The sequence below is a fragment of the Ursus arctos genome, unplaced genomic scaffold (assembly GCF_023065955.2).
Source record: "Ursus arctos isolate Adak ecotype North America unplaced genomic scaffold, UrsArc2.0 scaffold_16, whole genome shotgun sequence".
In the NCBI taxonomy this organism is placed as follows: domain Eukaryota; kingdom Metazoa; phylum Chordata; class Mammalia; order Carnivora; family Ursidae; genus Ursus; species Ursus arctos.
Window position 1 is genome coordinate 51,081,026 of NW_026622830.1, and position 16,604 is coordinate 51,097,629.

The 16,604-nt window shown below is 44.4% G+C and overlaps 1 protein-coding gene across 1 annotated transcript in view; it reads right to left on the minus strand.

Moving 5' to 3' along the window:
• The window catches only part of LOC125281381 (dual oxidase 1-like), a 273,276-nt gene that overhangs the window by 27,671 nt on the left and 229,001 nt on the right, over positions 1–16,604 (minus strand).

A 16,604-nucleotide genomic window follows, 5' to 3' on the forward strand; every position in this document is an offset into this window, starting at 1 on the left:
AGGCAGGTTAACCCCTAAAGGCAGAGCCTGAGGGAAGGATTTGAGACATGTGGCTAACTGGGAGGTGGCCCAGGATGTGCTGGAGGAAGTGGGGAAGTAAGGCAGGGACATCAATATGGGACTTGTCACGGAGTGAGTTACTGCTGAGGGAAACTGGGGCTCACTCCTGTTGGTGGCCTCTCGAAGACTGTATGGGCACACCTCAGAATTGCCTGTTGAGCAGGGAGGAAGCCAGGGAATCTATCCACCAACTGGCTGAATGTTGCACTAGGGGCAGTAAGTGTCTTCCAGCCCTCAGGTGGAGAAGGAAGGAGAGGCAAGCAGGTACTGGAGGTAGGAAACTGTCAGGGTACGTAGAAACTGCCCGCCAGCTGTGGGTGAGCACAAGGTGGGCTGAGAGGATGTGGCACATGATATCTTCTTCAGGGACCGCACTAAGAGTTCCCACCCAACATTTCCGGTTCTTGGTTGGCCACAGTGTTCAGCTTCCTCTCTTCTCTTGCCACCTAGAAGTCCCCTAGGGTCAGGAACTGTTTCCACTCATAGCTGTATCCTCCATACCTAGCATGATGTGTGCGTCAAATCAGTGTCCAGTTAGGATTTACCAAATGAACAGATACCGCCATATTTGTTTCAGCTTCTCCATGGATTCTTTACTCCAACTGTTCTCCAAAGAGTGCCCTGCCCGTAAGATGGCAGTTTCCCTGCTGCCACTGACGGAGGCCAGGGCTGGCAAGGAGTCCATTCCATGTCCCCACATTAACCACTTTTGGCCCTCCCTCTGGATGCTGAGGCAGGAGGCCTCTGTGGCTGAACCGAGTCATTGCTCTGCTTCCTGCAAACTCCTGGCAGGAAGCAACCCTTTACTTTATGTGCCTTGGTAGGGTAAGGAGGGATCCTCACTTACACACCACACGACAGCTCTCGTGCTGGCCATCATACAAGTCTTAGAGCTGGTTGGCTCTCTCTGGGTTTCCAAAGATGAGCAGACTCACTGCTGCCCAGATGTCTGGCTGGTGCCTGGTCCTCAGGTAGGTTCATTCACCAGCTTTGTAGTGATGTAGAAAGAAGGCTCTTCTGTCAGCTTAGGATAAACTTAATCCTCTAAGCAGCGACTGAGCAAAAATTTCCATACAGGCAGGGTTTAGGGGTGGCCACCTGGTTCAAAGGGGGATCAGGGGACTTATATAGAGCTACCTTAATACGGCAAGAACCTCAATATCACGTGGGTGGCTTGTTAATTTTGGGCGGCTTAATGGAGGGGTCAGTAGATTACAGGAAGCTAAAGGACACCATCACTTGCCCCCCTAGTCCTTATGAACAAGATACACTATGATAGAATTGGGTGAATGTGATGGGTGAGGGGCAGAGCAAAGCCAGAGAAGGAGACCTGGATGTTTAGCCACCAAAAATTCATCTGACCTCTGCTAGTTTTTAATAATGTGAGTGTTTTTGTAGGCAAACTGGGTTATATCTCTGTCAGAAAGAACAACCATCACTCTTGAGCTTGGATGAGTATCTTCTGTTTTGAGTCTTACAGTTTTCGATAAATCCCCTGGAGCAGTCCCTGCCATCCAGATCCTGACCTCCTCAGCTTCTGGCACTGGAGAGCCGTCTCCATCTGTCTAGCTGTGAAACCCTGTTTACCACATCATTAACTGATCAGCAGAGATTGCGGAATTTGTAAATCTCAGTGTTTCTCTGAATGAAAACAGACATTGTGCCAGAAATTCATTGTCAAAGAGGAACATCTAAAATTGGTAATTAGCAACTAAAAAAGAGGCCAGAGTGCCCATCTTAAACCAAGACTCTTCCTCACAGGATGGATGCGACTGGGTGAAGTAGTGAACAGAATTCTTTTCTATTAATAATATTTTTTTATTCTGTTAGTCACCATACGGTACATACCTCGTTTTTGATGTAAAGTTCCACGATTCATCACTTGCATATAACACCAGTGCACCATGCAATATGTGCCCTCCTTAATACCCATCACCAGCCCATCCCATTCCCTCACCCCCTTCCCCTCTGAAGCCCTCAGTTTGCTTCCCAGAGTCCATAGTCTCTCGTGGTTCATTTCCCCTTCTGTTTACCCCCCCCCTTCTTCTTCCCTTCTTCTCCTACTGATCTTCCTACTTCTTACGTTCCATAAATGAGTGAAACCATATGATAATTGTCTTTCTCTGCTTGACTTATTTCGCTTAGCATTATCTCCTCCAGCGCCGTCCATGTTGCTGCAAATGTTAGGAAATCGTTTTTTCTGATGGCTGAATAATATTCCATTGTATATATGGACCACCTCTTCTTAATCCAGTCACCTGTTGAAGGGCATCTCGGCTCCTTCCACAATTTAGCTATCGTGGACAATGCTGCTATGAACATTGGGGTCCATATGGCCCTTCTCTTCACTCCGTCTGTATCTTTGGGGTAAATACGCAGTAGTGCAATTGCTGGATCAAAGGGTAGCTCAATTTGTAACTTTTTAAGAGACCTCCACACTGTTTTCCAAAGTGCCTGTATCAACTTGCATTGCCACCAACAGTGTAAGAGGGATCCCCTTTCTCCACATCCTCTCCAACATTTCTTGCTTCCTGCCTTGTCAGTTTTTGCCATTCTGACCTGCGTAAGGTGGTATCTCAATGTGGTTTTGATTTGAATTTCCCTGATGGCTAGTGATGTTGAACATTTTTTCATGTGTCTGTTAGCCATTTGTATGTCCTCATTGGAAAAGTGTCTGTTCATATCTTCTGCCCATTTTTTGATTTGATTATTGGTTTCCCGTGTATTGAGTTTGAGCAGTTCTTTGTAGATCTTGGATACTAGTCTTTGATCTGGAGTGTCATTTGCAAATACCTTCTCCCATTCTGTGGGCTGCCTCTTAGTAGTTTTTTTTTTTTTTTAACTGTTTCCTTGGCTGTGCAGAAGCATTTTATCTTGAAAAAAATATATTATTAATTAAAAAAAAAGAAAAGTAAAGATGAAGAACGTAGGTTCGAAGGAGAGCAGTATGTAATCTGTAGAGAGCTGTTATGGCCAAAATGATTCAGAAGAGCCTTTAATTTAGATGTGACGGTTTATATTTAAATGTTGCTTGTGATTCTGAAAAAAGAATATGGTATGGAAAAGTATGGATTAACATGTGATTTTGTTGTTTACTGGAAACGAAAACTTTTTGCTGAGAAGTTATTATTCAATAAATATTTAATCTGTGTTTTATCTTACAAAAAAAAAAGAATTCTTTTCTACCAAATGTGCACTTGGAAGTGGAATCATGTCCTTTCACAAGAAACCTAGGTTTTAAAACACAAAAGATGTTATGTCTTTGTGGGATTGGAAACATGTAAGTCTTCCTATGGTGAGGGGCTGAGTCAGTGGCAGATATGAGGTGTCCTGTGGGTTGATTTATTTTTTGCTAACCTCTAAACAGCCAACACAGAGATGCCTTTTTTCACACAGATCAGTCCCCGAAAGTCCTCAAGAGTGTTTTGTGACCTGAAATCTGGCCGTTTCTTTTTTTTTTTTTAAGATTTTTAAAAAATTTATTTGTTTGACAGACACAGCCAGCGAGAGAGAGAACACAAGCAGGGGGAGTGGGAGAGGAAGAAGCAGGCTCATAACGGAGGAGCCTGATGTGGGGCTTGATCCCATAACGCCGGGATCACGCCCTGAGCCGAAGGCAGACGCCCAACCGCTGTGCCACCCAGGCTCCCCATGAAATCTGGCCGTTTCTAATATTGCGCCAGTCTTTGAATATCAGTGTCGATGACTACGAACTACATCATACCAGTTACGTGTCCCTTTTTGAAAGAAAATTATCGTAGCTCAAACATAACCTTACAATTTCAGATATCCTCAGAGTGGGTAACCAAGGCAGGAAACCATGCCATGTATAGAACAATTCCGACTTCAAATACTCCATCCCTTTGTCTCCATAAATCACTGAAACATCTCAGAAATCCCAACATTCCAAATCCAGATAGTAAACCTTAAAATAAGCCTGTAAACATTAGAATAACTGTATTCAAATGTCACATCAGACCAACAATGGAGTCTATGATTTATTGTAAATCATGTGTGCGTTAGCCCGTCCTCTTTATTTATTACTGCTGTGTTTACTTCATGTATCTGGGCTTTGTTTTTTGAGTCATAAAGCTCATCAACATCTCACTGATCTAAATACCTGTTCAATTGTGACTACGAATTGCATATGAGTTGGTGCCGATGTGCTAAGCATGACAGAATTTCCGAGTCTGTTTGTACATAGTTTAAATTGAAGGTTTCAATATGATTTAATTATAAGGCATTATATTACTGTCAAAATGAGTGCAAAGGACAGAAGAGAAAGTGTTCTAGGGTAGCTTTATGGAAGGAATACATCGTGTTAAAGAAGAAATGACACCGAGCTTGATAGATAACACTGCTACTCACATGGCAGTTGACTTGGCTCTTCATATTCTAGCTAAAGACATTCAGTGAACAGTCAGCCCTGTTACCTCAAGAGCTGCAGGGATGGCATTTCTTAAAGCAGTGCCATCCAGCTGCCTCAGTTTCCCAGGTGACAATGAGTGGTTGGAGTGTATTTGTCCACGTTCCGCTCTGTGCACATCCACACAGCATCGCCTCTGCTCTCCCCTCTCCACTTGCTCCCCACACCCCCTGCCATTTCATCTCCTTGACCCAATCCCCTCTCCTCTCTCCTCAGAATCCTCCAACAACTTCCCATTGCCGAAGAAAATGGTTTGCGCTCCTTAGGCTGGTGAGCTCGAAACTGCTACCCAACATCCATTCTTCCTTCATGTCTTAGGACACTGATTTTATTCCAGGAAGAAATGCCCCGTTAGAAAAGAGCACTGACCAGCCTCCCTTGCAGCCAGGGGTGGTCTCAGAGCTGTATGTGGAATCCCTGGGGCTTCCTTAAGAAAACTCTCATAGGGGAGCTAACTCACCTGAAGAGGCATGGCCTATCATCCTTTTGCTTCTCCTTCTCAGGATCAGACCTAGAACATGGACAAGATGGTGGGGGTGCCTACTGCCAACAGATAGCCTCAAGGGTGGAGAATCAGAAAGGTAGATGGAGCCTGGGTTCCCGAAGCTGTCATACCAGTTCTAGAGAGCCGACCTCCTGACTTCTTATCCATGAGAGAGTTACCACCTAATATACTGAAGCTACAGAATTTGGATCTCTGTCACAGTGGCTGACCCAATTGCTAATGGATACGGTTGGCATTGAAGGGTCTCCATACTTGGCTCCCATCTTCCCTTCCAGCTTTTGTGTCACTTATTTCTCAGTCCTGCCTCAAGATAATACCAAACAGACAATTATCTTGGACTCCTGCCCAGATTTGCTAGCTTGCCACTTCCGGTGACTTTCTACTTCCTCCCAGATGGTCTACGATCAAGCCTGATTGCTCCTTCCACCCAGCCTTTTAACACGATTTAGGGCAGGATCTCTGACAGCAGACTCTCTGGTTCTACCTCTTACTATTATCCTTGAGGTCTTCTTGAGCAACTTATGGGGCAATGGAAGTGTCAGACTCTTTACAAGGAAAGAAATCATACTAATTAGGAGAGTAGACAGTGGTCTGAACTCAGAAACCCAGACAAGGGTTGATAAACCCATTTCCATGAGGCCCTGGAACTATGCTTGAAAAAAATTTTAGGAGACCTACTCCATTTCTCTGCTTGAGTTCCCTTTCCACAAAGTGGAGACTGATGGTTTATTAAGATTTGGAAACGATAGGAGAAACAAAGGGCACTTTTTAAGGTTCAAAAATGTTTGTTTCAGCCCAACAGCATACGTGGTTATGAATGCCTTAAAAACCACCCAGGAACTGGTAAGAGAACCTAAACTCGAATGTTTTCATGGAAGTTAGCCTGTAATTTTCCTGTTAACATGGATAGTTTATTCACTCCGGCCTGTGCTGAAATAGTCACGCCCACCTCTGTGTATGTTGCCAGGATCCGGCTTATTGCACTTTTAAGTCCCCAGGCTTGTTTTCTCCATTTGCTCTAATACGAGAACAGATAAACAAGGGGGCAGTGATACGTTTTTCATTTGGTGGATTTTAAAAAGCTTTCTAATGATCTTCAGAGTATATGCACCAGGAATCAGGACAGGTGGACAGGCCCTGTTCAGGGCTGGGAGGTGGGGTCTGGCCTCAGCTGCCTCTGGGCACCTGGCGGGTCACGCCCTTGCTCCATTCCTGGACACGGTGATGGAGCGCTTAGCTGCGTGGGCTTGTCAGCTTCCTTCCGGGCACGTGGACCTTTATTTTTGAAGATATTATCTCGGTCACCAGGAAGAGAAAGCTCTTTCACAAACAATATGATTGGAGTGACTCCTCCCAGAGCCCCTGGTCAAGAAGTCAGGCTGTAGCTGCTAACCGTAGTCTGTCTGAGCTCCCACCTGCTAAGGAAACCCCTTCTCAAAGAGACAAAAGCTGCTTTAAAGGAAAATGAGTCTATGGGTGAATCAGCACTCTAGGTGAATGGCTACAGCCTCTATTTCCTACGAAAAATGAAGGAAAAGCAGGAATTCAGTTGGATAATTCATAGGTGAAGGAGATTAAGAGGTCACTTGTGATGAGCGCTGAATAATGTAAACTGTTGATATTGTACCCCTGAGACTAATATGACACTACATGTCAGAGAGAGCACAAGCAGGGGGAGAGGAGCCCGGTGCGAGACTCGATCCCAGACGCTTAACCAATGGAGCCACCCAGGCATCCCGAATTTTTTTCTTAAAGTGCCTCACTAACACAATGATGAGGTTAGATTTTAAAATCGGATGAAAACATGAGGCAAACTTTTAGTGATGTCGCTTGAAGTTGTGGCCGATTTGTCATTTTGCTCTTATTCTTCATAATCTCTACCGGCCGATTGACAAAACCTCTATTCAAAACAGGATTCAGCCTCTCTCTACCTCTCTTTCTCTTTGTTTTTATCCCTCTTTTTAATCTGTTAGGTCCTAATTTAGGGCTTTAGGTGTAAGTTTATAAATCTTTGGGAACAATCTCGGTCATTGAAGTTCGTGCCACGTTCAGAAGCACCATTAGCCTATTTAACAGGCGGGAAGCATGAACGTCAGCTTTGCTGAGCCGCCGTGGGTCAGAAATCAAGTCCGTGTTGGAGATTTCAAGTGCACTGACTGTTTTCATTGAGCCGAGATTTTTATCGTGGATCCTCTGAGAACAGGTGGCCATTTGTGAATTCAAAGGTGTTTACTAATTTGTCTGCTTGCTTTTCTCTCCCTCATAAGTAACGATATAAATACGTAGTCACACTCGTGAAAATCAAGCACTCACGTGCTTTACTTAATCACATGGAAGCCCTTTCTCCATTAAAAGCAAACGATCTACCGTCTGTGTTTGTCTCGTCTGCTTCCTAACACCCAAATGAGGTAACAGGTTCATAGCGCAAAAAAATTAAATAAATTTACCCATAAAATTAAAGAGACCTAGAAAGTTAGCGACGGGTAGTTGAGAGATTTCAACACATTTCTTGGAAATAGCAAACACAGGAAATGTGTGGACCCACAGAGAGAAAGAAGCCGCTGCCCACTTTACCCTAAGAGATTGCTGCTGGGACATGGGGGCTGGACTGGTTGTCGGGATTCCAGAGGCTTCGGTCTGTGAACCGGCAGGTCTGGTGGAGGTGGGGAGTAAGGAATGGAGCCAGACACAGTGGAAGTGAGGAATGTTTACACAACTGCTCCTGAGAGTCCCTATCTCCCATGTGCAGAATCCCGCTCGAAATCTGGGGACCCTTCTCTGAAAAATCTGCAGGTACTGGGAGGGGTGTGTTCTCATGAGTGGTTGTCGGTGCTTTTCAAATACAACCTCCGATTCTGGCCTCTGCAGAGTGTGCAACTTGCCAGTTGGCCTAAACCTACTCAGTTGTGTCATTAGGTCCTGACACCCCAATTAGAATAATGCACAGTGGGCTTTGCTGTAAGGGACTGCACCAGACTCCTCTAACACTGCTTCAGGTCCTCTGGGCCTCAACTGTTTCTTGGTCCAGCCACTGCTTCAGTGGCCACTTGACAGGCTCCAACTGCCTTTTTGCAGATGCAATTCAGTAATGTCTGTGGAGCCAGTCCTTACTGGCTTGGGAGGATTAAAACAACCGTTATTTAAAAATTAAGTTATATAAACTTACAACTAAATAAATTATATAAGAAACAAAGGCAGTGAATATTCAAAACTCATTACTTTTTACCTATTTCGCTACATTTTACTATTATTTATACTCTGGAGTATATTCTATTGTATCTGTATGATGCCTATTGTACCCGTTATGGTGAACATACCATACAAGACACCGTTTTTCCGCATCTATATTGAAATCAGCCGTGGTGAGAATTCACACCATGGAAATGGAGAGCCAGTTGTCAAACATTTAGGACCACCGCACTGGTGCCATCAGCCAGCACATGCCTCATACCTGCCCAGCACACCTTTTACTTCCGCCTTGGGGCTTAATGAGCGGACTGAGTTGGGACACTAGGAGACCATGCTTGGAGCCCGCCACGTGCCACCTGAAAGTGCTGGTACATGAGCACCTTGTGGAGTTGCTGCTCTTTGGCAAACGGGAGATGGGAGCTGGTGGACAAACCTTTGCCCCCGTCTTCCCCCGGACAGCCTGTCTTACTTCCACCCCATCTGAGAACATAGTCCTGTTGTTAGGACTGAGCAACCAGCGTACTCAGTGGCAGCCGGCATCATCCTGTCTCCTAGTACCAGCTCCCCCTCCTTAACCCCATTTCCTTATTCCTCTGCTCTGGGATTGAACTCTCTGATAAAAATAGCATGTTGCCTCTGGCTCTGCCTTCTAGGGAGGTCAAGGTAAGGTGAGTCCTAATAAGGAAAGTCAGTGAGGGGGGGTACTGGGAAGACAGGGGATGGTGCTAGATCCAAGGCCAGAAGCAGCAGGGCTGTCATAACCCCCAGTTGAAGAGACAAGGGCAGGGAGCAGTCAGCAAAAGCTGGAGGGTGAGTCATTTTGAAAAGATCTGAGACCTTCTGCTGATGAGCACAGACAACCCGAAACAACATGCCGGGAGGAAGACAGGAAAGTAAACGCACAGACCACACTCTGTTCTCTCTGTCTCGTCTCTTACCAGCGTGCCTCGTTGACCAAACACAACTGGGAGGGCAGAGATCAGGAGGGATCGGGACAGGGTGGAAGGAAGGGCAAATGGAAAGTGTTCCTCACAATATCCTGGAGCAACATCTGTCTATGAGCAGTCACAGCACTCAGGTGCACTTTCCACCCAGGAGAGCGTCTGGACGTAATATTGACCAGCTGTCTTGACAGCAAACAGCAAATCAGCTGTGTGTGTGTGTGTGCGCGCGTGTGTGTGTGTGTGCGTGTGCACGCACGTGTGTGTGCACGTGTGTGTGTGCGTGTGCGCGCACGTGTGTGTGTGCGTGTGTGTGTGTGTGAGAGAGAGAGAGAGAGAAACCAAAACAAAGAAAAAACTGATTCTGAAAGAAACAAAGACAGGAACTTGAGAACAAACTTATTATACATCTATGTAATAGGAATAGGGTGTTATGAGTAAAAGGAACAATCAGATAAACACGAAAGAGTTTTTAGAAATTAAAAAATGATTATGGAAGTAAAAATTTCAATAGATGAAGTAGAAGATAAATGGAGAAAAGTTTTCCAGATCCTAGGGCAAAGCCTTAGAAAATATGAGTCCATAGATAAGAGTCACAGAAGTTTCATCCAAAATAGTAACCCAGGAAGAGAGAAAAAAAAATTGAAGAACATATCAGCCATAGCAACATTTTTCCTAGATACATCTCCTATGGGAATAGAAACAAAAGCAAAAAAAGGGGGGGATAAACAGAAGGGGGAATGAACCATGACAGTCTGTGGACTCTGGGAAAGAAACTGAGGGCTTGGGGGTGGGGGGATGGGATAGACCGGTGATGGGTAGTAAGGAGGGCACGTATTGCATGGTGCACTGGGTGTTATACGCAACTAATGAATCATCGAGCCTTACATCGGAAACCGGGGATGTACTGTATGGTGACTAACATAATATAATAAAAAATATTATTAAAAAAATAAAAAATAAATAAACTGTTGGGACTACAGCAAAATAAAAAGCTTTTGCACAATGAGGGAACCACCAACAAAACAAAGAACCTACTGAATGAGAGAAGATATTTTCAAGTGATATATCTGCTAATCGGCTAATCTGGCCAAAATATATGAAGAACTTCTACAACTCAACACCAAACAAACAAACAAACAAACAAACTACTAATCCAATGGAAAAAACTAGGCAGACGCCCTGAATCGATGTTTTTCCAAAGACATACACCCCGATGCCCAACAGACACACGAGAAGATGCTCAACATCACTGATCAGCAGAGAAATGCAAACGAAAATCACAGTGAGACGTCATGTTACACCCGTCAGAATGTCTGAAATAAAAAAGACAAGAAATAAAAAGTGCTGGTAAAGATATGGAGAAAATCGAATCCTCGTGCACCGTTGGTGGGAATGTACATTGGGGCAGCCACTGTGGAAAACAGTATGGAGTTTCCTCAAAAAATTAAAAATAGAATTCCCAAAGGATCCAGTAATTCCACTAGTAGGTATTTACCCAGAGAACACAGAAATACTAACTTGAAAAGACATATACACCCTGTGTTTACTGCAACATTATTTACAATAGCCAAGATTCGGAAGCAGCCTGTGTCCGTCAATAGATGAACGGGTAAGGAAGATGTCTCACATACACACACACACACACACACACACACACACACACACACACACACAAATACTACACGACCATAAAAAGGATGAGGTTGTACAGTTTGAGACAACATGGCTGGACCTAGAGGGTCTTACGCTAAGTGAGTAAGTCAGACTGAGTATGACAAATGCCGTATGATCTCACTCATACGGGGACTCTAAAACAACAAATGAATAAACAAACAAAAAACAAAACCAGACCTACAAACACAGAGAACAAACTGATAATTGCCAGAGGGGAAGGCTTTGGGAGGTTGGGCAAAATGGGTGAAGGACATAGAGGCTACAGTGATGGCATGACCAAGTCACAGGAATAAAAGACACAGCATACAGATATCGTCAATGATACTGTCAGAGTGATGTATGGTGACAGATGGCAGCCACACTGTGGTGAACTTAGCACCATGTATAAACTTGTTGAATCACTACAGTGCACACCTGAAACTAATGTGACATTGTGTGTCACCTATACTCAATTTTTTAAAATATGTTCAGTTAGCCACCACATGTGACATCCTTAGTTTTTGATGTAGTGTTCAATGATTCATTAGTTATGTATAACACCCGGTGCTCATCACAACCCATGCCCTCCTTAATACCCGTCACCCGGTTGCCCCATCCCCCCCACCCCCTCCCTTCTGTAACCCACAGTTTGTTTCCCGGAGTCCCTAGTCTCTTATGGTTTTATATTCAATTTTTTAAATAAAAAGAACATACTGAAAACAAACAAATAGATAGATACATAGATAGATAAAATATGAAAATGTTCCAGGGTTAAAGATCCAAATCTTCAAAAGGACTAGACCTTTGTACTCCTTTATTGACCAGTCACTGGACATGGGCTGCCTTCAGGGAGGGGGTGGGTGTAACCTTGAGTAAAGTGGCTCCCTTCAGCCAAGGCAACGCCTGGAGAGGGATTTAGCCGTTAGCCATCAGCAATCAAGACCTCTGGCAGCAGGGAAAGAGACTCAAGTCCAGTTGCTGAAATAGACATTCATGCCATCTGGGAACAAGCTTGTCCAGGATTCTGCTTTGGGCATCCCCTGGGAAAACAGAAGGGGAAGGGCAGTGAGATCAGCTATAATCCCCATAACTGCTGCTGGTCTGGAGGCTGGAGCTGATTCTCCCTCCTCTATTTTATACCCTCACCTCTCGTCACCTCTGGCACGTCTGCTGGACTGAGATTTTTCTCTGGAGGCTGGGAGTCTGAGATCAGGGTCTGGCATGGTTGGGGGCGGGCATCTTCAGGGTCTCTGACTTCTGTTGTACCCTCAGGTGGTGGAAAGGGCTAGGGAACTCACTCAGGCCTCTTTTGTAAGAACTGTAATCCCATTCATGAGGACTCTGCCCTAATCACCTCCCAAAGGCCCCACCTCCTAACTGAGGGTTAGGTTTCAACATATGGGTGTGGAGGGGGGGACGACACATTCAGGCTAAAGCAACCTCTATGCCAGTGGCTCTCACAGAGGGATGATTTTGCCAGCAGGGGATATTTGTGGATGTCTGCAAACATTTGGATCACAGCGCGAGAGGGAGGGGCGATACTAGGGCATCCGGCAGGTGGAGGCAAGGGATACTGCTGAACATCCCACAATGCACAGGACGGCCCCACACAACAAAGAACGACCTGGCTCAAATGAGCATGCTCCATGAGCATGTCCGCAGTGCCAAAGCTGAGCAGCTCTGCTCTATGTGATAGAACACAGGGCTTCGTTAGCACAGGATATTCGGGCCAAAACTGCAACTGGGGTAGTAGACCAGAGAAGGGAGCAAGACTAAACCAGTAAAATGTCAAGAAAATCCCACCGAGGGCCACTTTGGCTCAGCCCTGGTGAAGGGCACACTTGGAGTTGACCAGTCAGGGTGGTCAGCCCCCGTCTCCACCCCTGGACCACCCCACCCCAACCCCAGTGAGTCACAGGTCAGGGCTGCCCCCAGGGGCAGTAAATCCCCAGGCGTTTGTGTTTTCTGTCTGCAGGCAAAGTGAGTTCCCACAGTTTGGGAACAGCCCTGCCGAAGAGGCTCAGGAGGCGGCTGTGGAAGGTGAAGCCTGCCCAAGAGCAGGTGCGCCAGAAAATGCAAAGGGCCCGAGGACGCGTGGGTGGAGCTCTGACAACACCGGATCCAGACTGAAACCCAGATCGACAACGATTGAGGCGGAGAAGGCAAATCGAAAGTAGAACCAATTATCTTTCAAGTTTATATAACTGTTTATTTAAAAGCAACTCTGACATTTTTTTCTCAAAAACATCCAGGCGTGGGGGGTGGGGCAGGTAGGGAAAGGTTGGTAAAAGGGTACGAACTTTCAGCTATAAGATAAACAAGGTCTGAGGAGCCAATGTAACATATGGTGACTATAGTGGATCACGTTGTATTATTTAATTGAAATTTGCTAATTGAGCAGAACATAAATGTTCTAAACTCCCCCCCAAAAAAAGATAAATATGGGAATTGATGGATGTAATTAGATGGTGGCAACCCTTGTAGGATGTATGCATCTATCAAATCACCACGAGGCACATTTTAAGTATCTTAGAAATTTCTTTGTTAATTATACTTAAGTGAAAGTGAAAACAATCAGGGTAGTATTAATGCTTCAGCTTCTCCCGAGCTCCCCTGTCTGCCACACTGAGGCTTCAGCAACCCTGCCTGGGATAGTAGAGGGGTCTTGCAGACACAAAGAAGGATCAGAGTCTTCCCAGCCGCGTCATATCTATAGAGAGCAAATAAGCCAAAGGGGTGGGAAGCCACTTGCTTCAGCAGGCAAATTCAATGTATTTCCCAGATCTACAGTAATGAACTTTGCCTCAATAAGGCCTTCGGGTTGTGAAAAAGAAAGTCCATCAGTGACTTCCTCAAGCACTGAAGGGTTTAGTTAAGGTGAATCAGAGGTTATCCTCAAAATGCTTTTCCCCTAAGTCATACTGCAGAAGCTTGCTTACAGACTTATTTTCTTCCTCTCAATATTTTTTTCCTTGCATCGCTAGAGAGAAGCTTCCAGAAAGAAATTTTAGAACTCTTGTTTCTTTGCTTCTTGTAGGGGTGGGAAATGGATCAAAGATGTCTCCCCATTGCAAATCGCGGCTCAGATTTGGCTTTTCCACAATGAATTTGATCATTGCTGATAGTGGGACTAGATAACTCTGATCCAAATACTGTCCCCCCTGAAATCCAAGTTATCTGTCCGGGTGGTTTATGTGAGCTTAGCCAGAAATTGTCAAATCTCCACGAAGTACTATGTAAGCACCTGTGGTATAACTCAATTTACTTTCTCTTTTATTTTTCCTTGTTTTTGTATTTGTTTATTTGCTTTTTGTTTTTTTAGAACAGTTTTAGATATACAGAAAAATTGCAAAGGTAGTAAAAATATAGCCCCCTGCCCACAGATTCCCCTATTATCTAACGTCTTCCACTAGAATTGAACATTTGCTACAATTAATGAACGAATGTTGACATTCTTATTAAACAGTTTATTCAGATTTCCTTGATTTTTAACCTAATATCCCTTTTCTGTCCCAAGATCCCATCCAGGAGACCACATTACATTGATCATTATGTCTTCTTGGGCTCCTCTTGACTGTGACGGTTTTTCAGACTTCCTTCGTTTTTGATGACTTTGGTAGTTATTTTTTAATTTAATGTTGTTAGTTACCCTACAGTGCAATATTGGTTTCTGGAGTAGATTTCAGTGATTTTTCACTTACATACAACACCCAGTGCTTATCATGACAAATGCCCTCTTTAATGATTTTTTATTATATTATGTTAGTCACCATACAGTACATCCCCGGTTTCCGATGTAAGGCTCGATGATTCATTAGTTGTGTATAACACCCAGTGCACCATGCAATACGTGCCCTCCTTACTACCCATCACCGGTCTATCCCATTCCCCCACCCCCCTCCCCTCTGAAGTCCTCAGTTTGTTTCTCATAGTCCATAGTCTCTCATGTTTCATTCCCCCTTCTGATTACCCCCCCTTTCTTTATCCCTTTCTTCCCCTACTGATCATCCTAGTTCTTATGTTCCATAGATGAGAGAAATCATATGATAGTTGTCTTTCTCTGCTTGACTTAGACAAATGCCCTCTTTAATACCCATCACCCGTCTAGCCCATCCACCCCCCACCCCCCTCCATCAACTGTCAGTTTGATCTCATCATTAAGAATCACTTATGGCTTGTTTCCCTCTCTCCTTTTTTCCTTTAGCCCCTTCCCATATGTTCATCTGTTTTCTTAAATTCCACGGAGATCATACGTATTTGTTTTCCTCTGACTGACTTATTTCACTTAGCGTAATATACTCTAGCTCTAGCCATGCCATTGTGAATGGCAAGATTTCATTTTTCTGATGGCTGAGTAGTATTCCATTGTGTATATATACACCACCTCTTCTTTATCCGTTCACCAGTCGATGGACATTGCTCTCTCCATGGTTTGGCTATTGTTAATAATGCAGCTATAAATATCGGGGAGCACGTACCCCTTTGAATCTGTATTTTTGTATCCTTTGTGTTAATACCTAGTAGTGCAATTGCTGGATCATAGGGTAGTTCTATATTTAACTTTTTGAGGAACATCCAAAGTGTTCTCCAGAGTTGCTGTATCAGTTTGCATTCCCACTAACAGGGCAAGAGTGTTCCCCTTTCTTTGCATCTTCGCCAACACCTGTTGTCTCCTGTGTTGTTAATTTTAGCCATTCTGACAGTGGGAGGTGGTATCTCATCACGGTTTTGATTTGTGTTTCCCTGAGGCTGAGTGATGTTGAGCATCTTTTCATGTGTCTCTTAGCCATCTGGACGTCTTCTTTGGAAAAGTGTCTATCCGTGTCTTCTGTTTTGAGAAGTTACTGGCCAGCTATATTGCAGGATGTCCCTCTATGAGGATTTGTCTGCTGTTTTTCTCACCATTAAAATGGGATGATGGGTTTTCAGGAGGAAGCTCACGGAGCCATCTTCCTCACTTCAGAGCAAGGGCACACACTATCGACATGAATATGACTGCTGATTTTGCCTTTGAGCACCCGGCTAAGGTAGTGTTGGTCAGGTTTCTCCACTGTAAAGCTCCTCTTTTATTTCCCCTTTCCACACAGTGCTCTTTGGAAGGAGGTCACTGTGTGCAGCCCAGCCTTAAGGAGTAGGGAGTTGTGCTCCACCATGTTGAGCCTGGACTACCCACATAACCTACTTGAAATTCTGCCTGGGACTTTTGTCTCTTCTGCCCCATTAATTATTCATCATTTACTTGTATGGGCTCATACTCAGTATGGGCTCATAGATATTTATTTTTTATTTTACTCCTGCTTTATTTAATACCATTTTATTTATTTTCTTGCTCACATTGTTCTAGCTTTGGCCATTGAGATCTCTTTCAGCTGGCTACTGTGGTCTTTTGACATACCCCCATCAGCGTGTGTGTTATACTTTTTAGTGCTTTTTTATTTTATAGCACTATAAGTCTCCAGGCCATCTGGTATATTTCCCACCCTAGTTGTAAAATAAGCGACTTCTCCAAGGAGCCCTGATTCCTTTTATTGGACGGTGGTATTCGAAACCAAGATCTGGGCACTAGGCGTGTTCATTGCCATGAGGGTGTCATTGCTTCTAGGCTGTCTCAAGGTGACAGAGCAAAGAAATACATGTATAAACACACATATCTATCTGTAACCATGTGTACTTACATTGAGTTAAACATGAGTTCTTACTGATATCTCTAACTCCAACCCATTACCACGTGGCTCATTCCAGCTTCCTCCCCTTGCTCAAATGCAAATTCCCACTCCAACAATGAGAAACTGGCTCCCATCATCACCATCCATCAGAGTAATTGTTC